This window comes from Papaver somniferum, chromosome 6 (assembly GCF_003573695.1).
Source record: "Papaver somniferum cultivar HN1 chromosome 6, ASM357369v1, whole genome shotgun sequence".
Taxonomy (NCBI): Eukaryota; Viridiplantae; Streptophyta; class Magnoliopsida; order Ranunculales; family Papaveraceae; genus Papaver; species Papaver somniferum.
In genome coordinates this window covers 116,518,390-116,536,291 of record NC_039363.1, presented here as the reverse complement: position 1 = coordinate 116,536,291, position 17,902 = coordinate 116,518,390, and positions in this window count along the sequence as shown.

Here is a 17,902-nt window from a genome sequence, read left to right as displayed (position 1 = left end):
CTATGGATACGAGATCGAGACAATACAACAACGAAGTATGTTACTTGATAAAAAGCTTCGGACTTAACCAAACACAATAGGATTCACTTGTCAAGTAAATAGGAATTAACGTTTGTGTAATTTACTTTAATTATAATAAACAATTATAATGCGGAAATATAAAGTAAATAACACAACAAGATTTTATTAACGAGGAAACCGCAAAGGCAGAAAAACCCCGGGACCTTGTCCAGAATTGAATAATCTCAGGATTAAGCCGCTACACAAAATTACACCTAACTTCGTATAGTTGAGACCAAGCAACTAAACCTATAGTTCACCTAGTTCCGTCTGTATTCCCACACCTTCAACTTATAAATAAGTCACGTACTTGGAACAATTCTTTTGGTTCGTATTCCAAACAGTAAATGAATAACAAATGTTTTTGGTATCAACTCTCTTCAACCAAGTGATATGAGTCGGACAAAGGATCTTCTGTTTATCTTAACATAAACTCATTCGTCAGGTCCTTAGATCTATCTTATGTTCAATTACCGAAGTAATCGTTTAATATTAAGCCAACAACACTATTAATCCAAAGAATTGTGTTGATGCCGATCTACTTAATTAATCAATCCAATCTATCACGAGGATAAACCGATTATTAATTGGATCCTCTTTTACCGAAACAAGTATTGTGCACACCAAAGATTATGAACCCACAAATCAGAAATCTTCAATATTTTCTTCGTCTTCAAATCTTCTTAGATCTTCAATAATAACCTGCACACAATCACTTGAATCTCTTGTGATCAATCACGCACATAACGGAGTCTGATAACAATGGATTATCACAAGATCGTCTTTAGAACTAACAACAGTGTAAATATCCCTGTCGAAACTCCGAACTAGTTTGAGTGAATCTTATATCATAAGAGAAGATTCTCAAGCATAAACAAACTAGGTGCAATCAAAGTTCAACCACCGTTAGTCAATCAAATCAATGAAAACAAAAGATAAACCGTAATTATCTAGTTTACCACGAACGGTACACGCTAGAGCTTCTCAATCCCAAAGAAGAATTTAAACTGAGCGGCCGTAAGAGATTTCGTTTAATTAGGTTACTCTCCTCTCCGAATAGGCGGCTACACCAGTAACAACACAACAAAGAGCTTGTTCTTACGAAGGATTAGTTTGCTAGAAAGGAAAACTTCAAGTATTTATAGACAAGGAAGTTTGGACACCAAGGAATTTCCAAAACCGAAAATATTCTCAAGATATTCATTAAAGTACAAATTCGGTTTTCTTAATTCCTGGAAATGCTCTGTCCAAAAATAATGATCAAAATCTCTCGGAAAATCTCTAATTAGTAAATGCACATTACTAATTCTTCTTTCCCTATAAAATAAAATTAATAACCTTAATTAAAAGATTCTTAACTTATTTATGTTTCGATCTTGAGATTTTCTTCCCTTAGCTATTAAGGAATAACTTTAAACAATTAAAGAAATAAATATTCACAACACGTGTTCAAAGTATGTCGACATCCTTACTTTGTAAGTTCTCTTTCACACTTACAACCTTGAAACCGATTTTCCAAACTTCCAAACAAGTTTAGAATTGGTTCATCTGACTTTCAAGAACTATGTGATTGATCAAATAACATTCAATCACGATCATGGGTTTAACGGTTCTACCAAAACAAGTTTCGGTTCTACCTTCCATGTGAGTATTGTGCATAGTCACACTAGCTTTCCAAAATTCGGTTGACTAGGTACTAGGATCGGTTCCCCACATATATATGGTGTCTAACTTATATGTGTTGCACATGTCCACAAGATCAGTTCCCTTTGCCTAAAAGCGTGTTGCACATGTTCATAGGATCGGTTCCCCTTTCTGTTATAAACCTTTATGCACCTCATACAAGGATCGGTTCCCCTTTGTGATTTACTGCACCTCTTACTAGAATCGGTTCCCCTTTCCCATATTTGGTCAGACATAAAATCACAAACCCGATCATACCATCTCAGGTGATTACTTAAGATCAGTTTCACTAATAAAAGTCATACCAATACATGAGTTAGGCCTTTGTGAATAGTTCTACCAAGAACACAACAAGTCGTGAACGGTTATACTCAATCACACATATTGGTTGTTCATAAGATATGCAATGAATAACAAAACCAATAACTCCTGGTGATTTCCTTTTCGATTCACAAACAAGTTTATAAACTTACTTCCTTAGAACATATGTAAAACATTATTCCCTAGGATGAAATCCTCACCTTATACCCATACATAATCATAATAGCATTCAAATGATTATGGAGATGTCTTATCTACAAAGTTCAATGGTTAAGCAATAAAACTCGTATTGTATTCCTTAATACTATGTCTATCTAGAGTTCAAATATGCTTCGCAGTTTTGTTTTCAAAATGCACGATTGAAAAATACGTTGGGGAATGAAAGAGTTCAAGTCAAATATCACTAACCTCAAGTGGAAGGATGATTGTTGTCGTTTTAGCTCCTTGCTTCTTCACATCTTCAAGTCTTCACAATACTTGTAATTTCTTATTATCCTAATACTTTCAATCTAATCTATACGAAGTTGACTCTAGTATATAATCAAGCGACTCTTAACATGGGTTTTGATTCATTAAAATATGACAATCAAACTTGACATACCAACACTTGGTGGGTTCAACCGAGCAATACTCTAACAGTTATCTTTCTGATGACTTGTCTCTGTATCTCTTTCTGGAACTCTAATTTCTGAGCCAAGAACCGTCTCTGTGCTTAACGGTTTTCCTAATAAAGTTTAGTTTTGGATATCCAAAATTCTGTTAGGGTTTTGGTCAAAGGTCCTTTTAGGAATTTATCCCATATCTTCTTCCTTTTAAGTTGTAAGATTTCATTCTTGTGAGCAAACATTTCATTTACAATATTCTATCATGTATTCATCAAGTTTTTCCAGTAAAGAAGATGATGTCTGGACTATTCTCTTTCCTTCTAAGAAAGTTCGTTTTGGTTCCTCTTATAATGAGTCGTGTCAAGAAAAACTTGATTCCTCGTCCGATGTGAATCATGTTGTCTCTTATTTTGAAAAGCTCTCATTAACTATGAATCTTGTCTTGGAACAAGAACGTGCTTTGAAGAGTGAACTCGAATCTTCAAATAAAAGACTTGAGGATAAGATGGATAATTGTTAGAGCATTGCTCGGTCGAACTTGCATGCGTTGATATCTCAAGCATGTTTGTCAATGTTAGTGATCAAAACTATAAGTCTTGATTTCTAGTCTACTATATCTAAGTCTCGGACTAGGATAGAAAGTGTAGTTGAGCTCAAGAACTTCATGGCGATTCATCATACAAGTACAAGAACTAATCAAGGAACCGGTGGAACTTCTCGATAAAAAGGTATTTGAAGACTTGAGCTTATCTATCACTCAAAATGCTATCTACTCTATCTCCTACTTTTTGAGACAAGAAGTCGTATACTATATATATAGACTTGGATTATATACATTTGGTATTTCGAGCCGAGTATACCTCGCCTATCTATATCTCATATGTGTTGGTAAGCTTTTCGCTTCGATCAAGTTTATCTTTACCATGTGATGAAAGTCATGATATGTTTCAATCATCTTGAAAATTCCTTTGACGAGAAATGGTGTAACAACTACATAACGCCCTCTAAGAATGTTTCAATGATTTAAATGAGAGTTTAGATTATATAACCAATGGTAAACATAAGCATTTTTGTGGAAACACATTTATGTACAAGTCCTATTCCTTGAACCAAAGTTTGCGAACCTTGTTGATCAAGAGAACTGGAAGAATGGCGTGAGCCAAGTCCGCGAACTCAGTCCGCGAACTGTCGAAGTTCTCAAAACCGAGAATTTCTGCTGGATTTGAAAAACTACTTGTGTGAAGCTCAGTCCGCGAACTCAGTCCGCGAACCGGCAAAGTTCTCATACCCGAGAATTTCTGCTGGAGTTTGTAAACTCTTCCCGGTAACATAAGTCCGCGAACCTATTCTGCGAACTTGAGAAGGTTATATATCTGAAGATGATTTCTGAACTTAAACTTAAAAAGACTAAGGAATGCAGTTTGCAAATCGTGGAAATAAAAGTTCATGAACCGATTGAAGTGAATCAAATCATCTTTGCTTCAATTGTGTATTGTGTAGTACATAAGATTTCCTTGCAATTGAAAAACTCTCTAACTAGTTCATTTGAATTCATTTGAACTAGTTATGGTGAAGAAGAAAATGGTTGGTATGAAATGCTCATATGGCTAACCTTTTGGTTAACTATTGTTGAACCAATAAGTACATACGTTTGGGTACGGTTAACAAACCTAGAAGCGTGCATTGTCAAGTGTGTGTAACAAGCTAAGTTTTCGATCTAACGGTTGAGAAATATTAGCTTGAATCTAAATCAGGTTTTCATCTAACAGTGAATATTGAATGCTTTGTTACTAAGATAACATTGATTGCAAACCCAGATTTGAAAGACTATATTAAGAAGCCATATAGTATTGTCCAAAACCAATCCCCATACCTTACGTGTGATACTAGTTTGCGTGCTAGAGTCGATTCTCCTTTAACCTTTGGTTTTCTTCTTCTAAAACCAGGTTAACGACTTAAAGACTTCATTGGGATTGTGAAGCCAGACCGATACTACATTTGTCGTAGTTGTGTGATGTGATCTTGCATCTTTTATCGTACGAGTAAAATCAGATTGATTGGCTTGAGATTGATATCTCCGATAGGAAAGATATAAAAAGTAATCACAAACATCTTCGTCTCATTGTTTGTGATTCGGCAACATCTTGTTTCTCTACCATACGATTAAGATTGTTTTGAGGTGATTGATAACTCTAGGCTATTCTTCGGGAATATAAGACCGGATTATCAATTGGTTCCTGTTCACCTTGATTATTATCAAAAGACGGAAGAAAACCTTTAGGGTTTATCTGTGGGAGACAAATTTATCCTTTGATAAACTTGTATATGTGAGACAGATTTGTTTATTGTCAAAGCCCGCGATTTTAGGTCGTAGCAACTCTTAGTTGTGGGTGAGTTCAGCTAAGGGAATCAAGTGCGCGGTATCCTGCTGGGATCAGAGGCGTAGGAGCATAACTGTACCTTGGATCAGTGGGAGATTGATTGGGGTTCAACTACAGTCCAGTCCGAAGTTAGATTGGAGTAGGCCAGTGTCTGTAGCGGCTTAATACAGTGTGTGTTCAATCTGGACTTGGTCCCGGGGTTTTTCTGCATTTGCGGTTTCCTCGTTAACAAAATTTATGGTGTCTGTGTTATTTCAATTTCCATATTATATTGTTTTATCTTTATAATTGAAATAATACAGGTTGTGCGTTAGATCATGAATTAGAGTAATCCAACCTTTGGTTGTTGATTTTCATTGATTGATCCTTGGATATTGGTCCCTTGTACCATCCAAGTTATTCTTTGTATTTAATTAGAACTCGCAGTTCCTGCTTGAGTAAATCAAATCAAGAAGAGAGATATAAACTCGTTGATATACTTTTAATTGATTGAGTCTTGTTGACTTTCTTAAAAATATATTCGAGTTTGTCCATACAGATTGCTAAGAGAAATATTGGGTGGTGTTATTAGACCATCGCTTTTTCAATGGGTATCAGAGCAGGCAAACACGTTCAAGACCTTACAAGTATGTGTTTGTAGCGATCTGACTCTATGGACAGAGGTGCTATCTCTAATAACGTACACCAGTCTGATGTAGTTTTGAAAGTGGTAGTAAAGTTCGTTCAACTCGGATTGTGTGGACTCGATTTTAGACTCAAATTAAAATAGAAAACTTAAAAAAAAATTGTTATCAAGATTATAAAAAGCACTGAGACTCAGGATTCCACCAATCTCCAATTTTTATGTGATTTAATCTAGTCAATAATTATGCAACTCTTTACGTTTGAAGTGATTCTAATATTCGCCTAGACAAGTAGATTCTCAAAACAATAGATGTAATTCGAAAGCATGGACCATCAAAAGACTTAACCTAAGCATGACCCATCAATTGAGAACACAACCACTTAATCAGAATCATAAATTCAATTTCACTTCAGTGCAAATAATCATAAAAGAATTACAAAAATTAAATTAAGTAGAATTTACCACATAATATTTAGAAAAACGGCTTCCTCCGTCGCCTCAACAATGGGGTTTAGCTCCTCATATTAATCACTTGCTCAAAATATTTGTTCTTAGCCCAAAAGTTGATTAAAAGAATGAAAAACTATAAAACTGATTGTTTGCAACGATGTAATGGCGTTGCAAAACAAAGGACTGACTGTTACAAAGAAGTTATTGTAGCAGCGTTACAAATTTGAGACGTTGTTCTTATTTGCAACGTTTGTTCTTCAGCAGCGGCAGCAGAAACTCGGGTTTTCCTGCAACTTGATCAATTCAACTCTGTGGTGTTACAAACTCCTCTGCGACTGCTCCAATGACTTCATCCCCTTACCTGGGACTCGGACACACCTTTGATACTCCTTAGAAACCTAAAAATAGCGATTAAATTCCTCTTTTTCTTTTCGTGCAAGCCACGACAATAATCTTCTCTGCCGACTTCCTTACGCGTTTCTAAGACTTCCAAATCATCCGAAACTCTTCCTTAGATAGAATATCACCTTAGGAAACAATATCACGCCTTTAGTCTCCCTGAAATTCCTAAAATTAATTCCATACAGTTTCCTTTTACAAGTCAACCTCTGTTTTCTTCTTCCGGATTATTCATCCCAATTTGGTCGATTAAATCACCCATACCAGGCCTGTTTAGTTATATCACGTTCAGCCCAACAAATTTCAGCGATTGAATCTCTCTAAAACACCTTCGAAATCCAACCCAAAGTTTGGTTCTTTGCTGGATATTTCCCCCCCCAAAATTTCATTCGAATTTGAGAAGAAAGTGACCTCCCCCTATCCTGTACTGGTCTCCCTTTAGCAGATGCCTAGAAATGGGTCACCCCTTAGTAATTAGGTTACCCCTTATCCAAAGTGAGAGTTCGTATAGTAATTTTCTCCCACGGGCGCAAAAACCACTTTATTAGCCAATTTCGTCGCAAAAGCTTATTTCTCCAAAAATACCTACAGGGACATAAAAAGCCATAATAAATATAAAATCGAGCACTAATAATATATACAATTGAGATTATATAAGACACAAAAATGTGCCTATCAAATACCCCCAAACTTATTATTTGCTAGTCCTCGAGCAAATCAAATAGAAAATAAAACCCTAACTCACTGTCGCAGGCATCGTCAATTGCATTTAGCGTATGCAATAAGCCTTTAAACCCCTAGGTGGCCCTAGTGGCCGAGTTATAGTCTTGGGAGGGCTTACAAGAGATATACCCACAAAACCTGTGCTCCAGACCCTAACTATCTACGCAGAACCTTGGAAGGCACTAAAGAATCTCCTTGGTTGGCATACTTATTGTCTACAGGAGGAAGTACCCTGATGCGAAATTCCAATTGTTGTACACGAGTTTGCAATCAAGCATACTAAAATTAATATAAAGTGACAGAGCTCTACTCAGATAGTTGCACTATGGACATCAATATCCGGAGTCAAAAAATAATCACATGGATAGATCAAGAAGATGGATATAGAAAAACATAGATGGTTTTGATGTTTACTAAGTGAACGGCGTTTCCCATATCTGTCTGAAGGCCTCCGCCAAAATGAACCTATCCTAATGGATTGAGATACTAGTCTGACTAATATCAACACACTGGCATATACAAGGGAACCAGTGATCGATAATCCTAATTCTAGTTCAACACAACTGGCATATACAAGGGTACCAGTGGTCGACTTTATTCACTGAACATTTTTTTTTCCAGCTTTTTCATTTCATTCAATTTTTTTTTTGTTCCGTTTGGTATAATTGGTCTGGTCTTTTTTTTTTTGTAACTCAATCACTCTAATTCACCCTAGCATTGATAACAACTTGAATGGTGGGCCCCACCTATCACTTAGAGAAACAAAGTTTAAAAACAAAATAAAAATAGTAGTGAAAAGGACTCAACGAGATACGGTGAAACTATCATGTTATTTCTAACAACTGAGCTCTGTGCTTTTATGAATAGACTCTTTAGATGTTGCCATCTAATCAGATTGGTTCCTCAACTCCTACAACCAAAATGCTTCCATCCACTTAGATTGGTTAGTGCAATCCTTAATGGGCATAAATTTCTAGGCTCTGGAGTTTATTTATTGCAACTAAAAAGTTTCTCCCATACCCCCAAACTTAAATCTAACATTGTCCTCAATGTTCTAAAGATAAAATTAAAAGCATGAACAAGGAGAAATTGTTACCATTTGAAGCAAAAGAGATAAGGAAAGATATTACCGTGTTGCATGAGATTGGGTTACCTCCCAAGAAGTGCTAAATTTAAAGTCTTCAGCCATACGTCAAATACCACAAAATGGCTAATTACCTTTCAAATCATATATCAATAGTCGAAACAACTGTGGGTCAACAAAAGCAAATAAAATTGCCACAATTATCAGACAACTGCACCAAATCAGAAAAATGAACATACATAGAAATCCTCATCCAAGGTTTCCTGCAAGACAACTGGGTTTTTCTGTTGTGCCCATTTGGGCTTCATATGAGTGTCTTGACAAATTGACTCATTCGAACAACAAGTTTTTAGAATTTCCTCCTGGACAATATCAGGAGGATCCGGTTGCGGAGTCGTAAGTGACTCAAGTAATACCTCAGGTACACTAGGCTCGAATCCCAAGTTAGGGACTTCTAATGGGGATAATTGACCATTACTACCCCCAAACTTAGGGTAGTCATTGTTCTCGGACAAACCTCTAACTACTGCTTGAATTTATGGATCCTCAGAGTCTTTAAAATACTCAAAAGCTTCTTCTAGTTCATTACCCCCAAACTTAGGGTCAACACTACTCTCCGTAAGGCCTAGCACTATGGCTTGAATCTCAGGGTCCGTACAGTCTTTAAAGTACTCAAGAGCTTCTTCTAGTTCAAAAGTTTGGTCACCTAACTGACTTAAGAGAATTTCCTCATCAAGTTCATCTAAGGAATCACCAAATAAAGTGTCGTCCCAATTATCCTGAGTTAGATCTGAACTAAAGTGCTAATCATATTCACTTCCTCTAAATCGTCAGAAGGTTGTCTATTAACATTAAAGACATTTAGTTCAGTGGTCATATTACCAAAGGAGATGTTCATAAGTCCGGTCCTACAGTTGATGACATCGTTAGCTGTGGCTAAAAATGGGCGACCTAAAATCACCGGTGTTTGAGCACTAGGATCCTAAACAGGATGAGTATCTAGAACAAAGAAATCCACTAGATAAATAAATTTATCAACCTCAATCAGAACATCCTCTATGACACCACGAGGTACTTTGACAGACCTATCAGCTAATTGCAATGTCATTTTAGTCGGTTTCAACTTACCAAGACCTAGCTGGTTGTATACATGATAAGGGAGTAAGTTCACACTAGCTCCTAAGTCAAGTAATGCCTTATCTACTGAATAATTACCGATCACACAAGATATGGTGGGGCATCCAGGATCTTTATACTTAGGGGCTGTTTGGTTCAGAAGGATTGAACTTACCTGACCAGCTAAAAAGGCTTTCTTATGGACATTAAGCTTACGCTTTCGTGTACAAAGGTCCTTAAGGAACTTGGCATAAGCAGGCATTTGCCTAATTGCTTCTAATAAAGGGATGTTAATGTTTACCTGCTTAAATATCTCTAGTATTTCGTTGAAAGTCGACTCTCTCTTTGTTGGAGCTAACAACTGTGGATATGGGGATTTGGGTACAAAATGAGACCTGTCGGGAACCACATTGGCATCACTAGAAATTTTATCGGTTTCTTCAGTTAGTGGCTCCTTCTGGGGATCATCTTGGAAACTAGAAGGTGGATCTACAGTATGTCCACTATTAGGCTTGGCTACCTTATTGTCTACCGTTTTAGCACTCCTAAGGGTTGTGACAGAATTCACTTGATTAAATGTTTTATCTCCTCTAGGATTGGGTATCGGTTGACTAGGGAATTTACCTTTTTCTATTAGAGACTCATTGATCAGACTAACTTGGTCTTTCAATTCAGAAATGGCCTGACTATGTTCTTGTCCTATCCTATTACTAGCTGCTATGCTTTGTGAAAGCAATTGACGCATATTTTCAGTATTTTGAATAAACGAGGTGAGAGTTTCCTCTAGACTTAATATTTTCTTATCAGACTGATTCTGAAACTGAGCTGATCCTGAAGTATTCTTAGTATAGCCAAAACCTGGGGGAACATTAGAATTACTAAACTGACCTTGGTCCTTAGACCATGAAAGGTTCGGATGGTTTCTCCAACCAGGATTATAGGGCTCTACTCTACCACTAGTGTGACCCAATTCTAAGGCTTCTAATCTTTTTGCTATAGCAGCAATTTTGGCATCTAATTCATAACCTCCTTCTACCCTATTAACGTTTCCTCTACCTAGAAGAATTGTTCTCTTGGGGTCCCTACAATATTCCCATTGCTGGGTCTTTTCGGCGATTTCATTCAAAAATTCAATTGTCGCATCAACAGTTTGGTTTTCAAAACCACCAGTGCATAGAGACTCAACCATGGTTGTTGTCGAATAATATAAACCCTCTTAAAGGATTTGAACTAGCCTAACCTTTTCTAAACCATGATGAGGACATTGGGCTAATAAGTCATTGAACCTTTCCAAATACCTATATAACGATTCTCCCTCCTGTTGAGAAAATGTGCAGATTTGCGTCCTAATAGACGATGTTTTGTGCCTAGGGAAAAACTTGTTCAAAAAGGCAGATGTAAGTTGTTCATAGGTTTCTATCGAACCGGAAGCCAAACTATATAGCCATTATTTGGCTTTATCTTTCAGAGAAAAAGTAAATAACCTAAGTTTCAAAGCATCATCATCAAGGTCTCTAATCTTTAGGGTACTACAAATTTCCTCAAAGTCCCTAACATGGAAGTACGGGTTTTCATTTTCTTTCCCTAAAAAGATTGGGAGCATCTGTAGGGTTCCAGGCCTAAGTTCATAATTTGCTTCAGTTTCAGCTAACCTGATACAAGAGGGACGAGTAGTCCTAGTAGGATTCAACAAAGCTTTTAAAGTTGCCATTTTTGGCTCTATCGGGATATTTGAGATTCTATGCAATCACAAAACAAGGCTGACTCAACCAAATCAAACCTAATTTTCTAGCAAACAAAAAGCATGATGGTTCCACTTAGATTGTTTCTAGACCAGCTTCTATTCTTTCGAAAAGGAACTCGTTACAATCTGAGCAAACCTCTGGAATCAATCCGAGTCAAAGTAAGTTGAATCTAGGCGAGGGAAGCTCAGTGGAGCTTTGATACCCAAAGCCTCACCGGTTACAAGGCGGCGCAATCACACATTCAACTCACAGAAACCATCATGAACTTCGAAGTATGCTCAAAAGAGTAACCAATATTTTTCGAACGAATTTCTTATTAAGCTCGTTACCCTATAGGTCTCGTTCTAGTCAAAATTTTAGGCTTAGGTTCGCGTTTTTTTTTTCCTAAGGCGGGCAAGAAGAGAACGGTGATGAAATCCGAACCCTTATCTTGTATGGCCAGTCCTTTCCCTTTACTAGGAAATTAAAGCATTCGTTTTCAAGTCCTCAGCATATATGCAAACGAAGGAATACAGTAAACCCGCTGACAGGGGATTCGCGGGTGTTTCGAAAAACTTACCTCCCGTACCAGACGGGCGAAGAACCACTGAAATCGACTCGGGCCACGACTCCTATGTCATGTACGAACCCGAGGGGCCAAGGCGATATCGTAATCACTGTCCTTCTCTGCACACAGTTTTTATTTAAACCAGCCCTTCTGTAGGGTTTAAAAATAATAATGTCCCAGTCCAAAAATAAAGTCCAAAAAGTGTCCAAAAATAAAAAGAAAAATTACAAAAAATAAAACCCTATTTACAGTTTCTAAAAATAAAACAAAATAACTATATACAAAATCTTCTTCTTCACTCCTTTTGGATTCCTCTTTGCTTTCCTTATTTGGCGATGCTTTCCTTTTATAACACTTTTTCTTCCCTTGTAGCTTCGCTCCAAATCTGAAAAGAATCGAAAAATACCAAAACGCGTAAAAAATAACCAAAATAAAAAGAAACCTAAAACAAATCTAAATACAAGTCCGCGTCGGCGGCGCCAAAAATTGATGTAGTTTTGAAAGTGGTAGTAAAGTTCGTTCAACTCGGATTTTGTGGACTCGATTTTAGACTCAAATTAAAATAGAAAACTTAAAAAAAAATTGTTATCAAGATTATAAAAAGCACTGAGACTCAGGATTCCACCAATCTTCAATTTTTATGTGATTTAATCTAGTCAATAATTATGCAACTCTTTACGTTTGAAGTGATTCTAATATTCGCCTAGACAAGTAGATTCTCAAAACAATAGATGTAATTCGAAAGCATGGACCATCAAAAGACTTAACCTAAGCATGACCCATCAATTGAGAACACAACCACTTAATCAGAATCATAAATTCAATTTCAGTTCAGTGCAAATAATCATAAAAGAATTACAAAAATTAAATTAAATAGAATTTACCACATAATATTTGGAAAAATGGCTTCCTCCGTCGCCTCAGCAATGGGGTTTAGCTCCTCATATTAATCACTTGCTCAAAATATTTATTCTTAGCCCAAAAGTTGATTAAAAGAATGAAAAACTATAAAACTGATTGTTTGCAACGATGTAATGGCGTTGCAAAACAAAGGACTGACTGTTACAAAGAAGTTATTGTAGCAGCGTTACAAATTTGAGACGTTGTTCTTATTTGCAACGTTTGTTCTTCAGCAGCAGCAGCAGAAACTCGGGTTTTCCTGCAACTTGATCAATTCAGCTCTGTGGTGTTACAAACTCCTCTGCGACTGCTCCAATGACTTCATCCCCTTCCCTGGGACTCGAACACACCTTTTATACTCCTCAGAAACCTAAAAATAGCGATTAAATTCCTGTTTTTCTTTTCGTGCAAGCCACGGCAATAATCTTCTCTGCCGACTTCCTTACGCGTTTCTAAGACTTCCAAATCATCCGAAACTCTTCCTTAGATAGAATATCACCTTAGGAAACAATATCACGCCTTTAGTCTCCCTGAAATTCCTAAAATAATTCCATACAGTTTCCTTTTACAAGTCAACCTCTGTTTTCTTCTTCCGGATTATTCAGCCCAATTTGATCGATTAAATCACCCATACCAGGCCTGTTTAGTTATATCACGTCCAGCCCAACAAATTTCAGCGATTGAATCTCTCTAAAACACCTTCGAAATCCAACCCAAAGTTTGGTTCTTTGCTGGATATTTTTCCCGCCAAAATTTCGAATTTGAGAAGAAAGTGACCTCCCCCTATCCTGTGCTGGTCTCCCTTTAGCAGATGCCTGGAAATGGGTCACCCCTTAGTAATTAGGTTACCCCTTATCCAAAGTGAGAGTCTGTATAGTAATTTTCTCCCATGAGCACAAAAACCACTTTTTTAGCCAATTTCGCCGCAAAAGCTTATTTCTCCAAAAATACCTACAGGGACATAAAAAGCCATAATAAATATAAAATCGAGCACTAATAATATATACAATTGAGATTATATAAGACACAAAAATGTGCCTATCACAGTCTTCGATGGCTCTAATTACTTATGGTGGAAAATTGCTATGCGAGCTTTTCTTCAAGCGCGTGATTTTCAATCATGGGTATATGTTGTTAATGGCTATGATGCTCTCGTTGTGGAAGTTGGAGATGTACACATTCCCAAGAATATAGGTGAATATAATCCTGCCGAGATACTTGCTGCAAAGAAAAATTCCGACGGTTTGAATGCTATTATACATGCCATTACCCCAAATCTTCAGTACCATGAGTCAAATTGCACCAGGTCTAAAGATGCTTGGGATATATTAGAAACCGTATTTGAAGGTAACTCCAGTGAAAAGGAAGCTATGCTTCAAAACCTTAATTCCGATTGGAAGAACCTTTCTATGGTAGATGAAGATACATTTGATGATTTTTACCACAAAGTGTCTGAAATTGTTAGTGCATCGTTTGCATTGGGTAAAACCATTCATGAAAAGGACATTGTGATGAAAATCCTCTGATCGCTTCCATCAAGATACGATTCTAAGAAGCATGCCATCATTGAGGGAAATAACCCTGACACTCTTTCCAAGATCTCACTGATTGGAAAGTTAAGAATTCTTGATCAAGAGACAAGAAGAACGTTCGCACTTAACGCTGTGAACAAAACTGAGATGTCTTCCTCTCACCTGTCCTGGGCTGATGAATGTGATCGTTCACTAATAGTCAAAGAGGTTAAGAATCTAATAAAAATGAAGAATAGATTTGCAGGTTTTCCATCTTCTCCGTGTGCTGGAAATAATTCAACAGAAGACAATACCTCTCAAAATAACTCAGAAGAGTCTAACTGGTGCAATGAATTTACTTCCCTTACTTCAGATTCTCTTTCAACTTGAAATTCTGATTCGGAACTTGAATTTGACGCTGAGTTGGTTGATCTATTGAATAAAGAGATTCTTCAAGAGAACCTTCGTCTTAAATCCTCCTTAAGGAATGTTGAATCATCACTCCAGACGAAAAATATTGAGATAAAGCATCTTAATATTAAATTCGTCAAAACCATGTCTCTAAAGGAAAAAGAGATTAATTCTCTCAGAGATGACCTGCAAAGGCTGTCGGGAAGCTCTGACAAAATTACAACAATGTTGTTTGGTCAGAGATCATTTGGAAACAATCATGGTTTAGGATTCAAAAGCAAAACAACAAAAGTGATGGATTCTGCAAATCAGGAAACAATGGTTGGATGTTGTGTCAAACAGGAAAAATTACATGGAGACGAAAAATCCAAATTGATCTGCTCCTTCTGTGGACACTCAAGGCATGTTAAAGATACCTGTTGGATATTCAAGAAGAACAACAAAAGAGTCACCAAACTTCAAAAGAACATGCAAAGAGTTAGTCTGGACAAAGAAAAGAAAGGTAAATATTCCAGAATAAATAAGAAATCTGTTAGCACAACCAACAGTGACAAGCCACGAAAAAACAAGGGAAGTGGGCATTTGGCCCATCCGGTCACCAACTTAATGGTGACGATTGCCTTCTCATCCTCAACTTGGGAAAGATGAGAAATGTCTTAGAAGTGGCTCAAGTAAATGTTTGTGAATTTACTCTTATATTTGTGTAGGTATTTTTCTTGGAAGACCGTGTCAAAATGATCTAGTGTTTGACACTTATAAATCTCCTTTTTATTGTTTGTTTTCCTCTTCTTTCAATTACGTTCTCATGGTTCATGTAACTAGAGGTTCTACCAAAAGAGATGCAGTAGAAGCAATCAATGTACATTATATGTGCAAAGGAATCACTTCCTCGAGAATGATAAAGAATAAGTCAACAACCAATGGAGAAGGTTCTTCCTCTAGCTGTCTCTTTTCCGTCTGTCATGCTAGAGACATGGTGGAAGTTTTCATCAACAAGCGAAATGATTTAAAATCTCAAATCATTTCCTCTTTATAAGAGATAAATCACTATGAACAAAGGTTGTTTCTGACCAAATATACCCTGCGTGATCTAAAAAGAGAACTTAGTGAGTTAGCTGATATTTCTGAAGATCTAGAGGAATTGAACGATCTCATAATCAATAGTTTCTTCAATAATAAGAAGGAATTTTCTGTAGATGCTCTGAGAAAGATCTACAATGCCTAGTAAGTCTTCCTTTTGATTTAGTTGGAAGAATAACTAGTGCTTGAATAGAAATGATTGTGACTACACAAAGCTATTATTTTTCATCTTCTTGTTTCTTTTCAGGTTTATTTGGTATTAAATTCTAAAAATATTTGGAGGATGATGTGTTACAATATTAATCTTTATGATTTGTCATATTGCAATTTATTATGGGATATTGGTGTTTACATCCGTGAACTATGTTTGTCCCATACTCTGTCAAAAGTAAAGTCGTTTGTGATCGGTATTCACGTACTGGTAAAAGAATGAATAGACTTTTGACAAATACAAAAGTTAAGCCTATATTGTCAAACATTTGATGGAAGATAGGTTAAACTCTTTTGTTTTCGAGGATTATGTCTATTAATTGTCGTTATGCAAATAGTGATTGAAGATAGAATGGATCCTTGTGTATTCCGCAGTATTGATCATCCCTGATCCATATTTTATGTATTACTGTGAGGCTCCGTAATGTATCTTATGTTGAGTACTGTACAACCAAGTTGATCTGTTAGCTTAGTTGGTGTTCCGTGAGATATGTTATGTCGAGCATATTGAACTAAATTAATCATCTTGTTTGGTTAGTTATTGCTCCGTAAGTTTTCTTATGTCGAGTAAAATAATTGACAATTAAATTGATTACTTTTGTGATTAGTTTGGTTGTGTATTCCAATTAGATTAATTATGGGTTCTCTTGTAATTAATCTAGTTGAGTATTTTCATGTCTCCATAAGTTCTCGTATATTGAGCATAATCAATTGAATTGATCACCTCTTGTGTTTAATTTGATTGTGTATTCCGATTAAATTAACCATGGGTTTAATTGTGATTAATTTTATTGAGTTTTTTGGATATAGAAAATCATTTTCATGATTTTTGGTGTCCAAAAAATCCTTCTTTTCTTTTGAAATTAAGGTCACTCTTGTTGTTCTTTCGGGAATGACATCAAATGGGGAAGAGTTCTTTTGAACTTGTGCTTAATGGTCATATATTGAGGGGTGTGCGGCTGTGGAATTTTAGAGGGGTTATCTTGTATCTTTAAACTCCTTGATGAATGCATTTATCCTCGGCTTTATGATTGCATCTAAATTAGTTGCTATGTATTTTTTTCCTTTTGTCATGAAATGTCTCTCGGAAATTTCATTATGATCCCGCTCTTATACCTTTGCCAATTTTATTGGCAAAAAGGAGGAGAATTAATATGTAGTTCATACTACAAATACATATGGTTTTCGGATCATTATGTAAGGAGGAGTGGTTTCCATGTGAGATGGAGTATTGACTAAGGGGGAGTGATACATATCACCATAGTATTATTGTTGAAATTGTGATACAATTGAACTTTGACGCTATGTAATAATACTATGACACTGTATAACAATGATCGAGAACTATGTTTTCTCATTGTTATAGCTACGGATCTTCAACAGCGGTGATGCTAAACTTACAACCTTTGGGATCATTGGAGTACTTGGAAGTGACGAAGATTTCGAGGAATGTTGAAGATTAGACATGTGGAATAAGATCTACTAAAGTTTCTTTATCTTTTCTGTATTCCATATGTATTGATAGTTTTGTCACTAAAATTGAAAAAGGGGGAGAGTGTTAGAGCATTGCTCGGTCGAACTCGCATGCGTTGTTATCTCAAGCATGTTTGTCAATGTTAGTGATCAAAACTATAAGTCTTGATTTCTAGTCTACTATAGCTAAGTATCGGACTAGGATAGAAAGTGTAGTTGAGCTCAAGGACTTCATGGCAATTCCTCATACAAGTAGAAGAACTACTCAAGGAACCGGTGGAACTTCTCGACAAAAAGGTATGTGAAGACTTGAACTTATCTATCACTCAAAAGTATATCTACTTTATCTCCTACTCTTTGAGACAAGAAGTCGTATGCTATATATATAGACTTGGATTATACATATTTGGTATTTCGAGCCGAGTATACCTCGCCTATCTATATCTCGAAATATGTATTGGTAAGATTTTCGCTTCGATCAAGTTTATCTTTACCATGTGACGAAAGTCATGATATGTTTCAATAATGTTGAAAATTGCTTTGACGAGAAATGGTGTAGCAACTATATAACGTCCTCT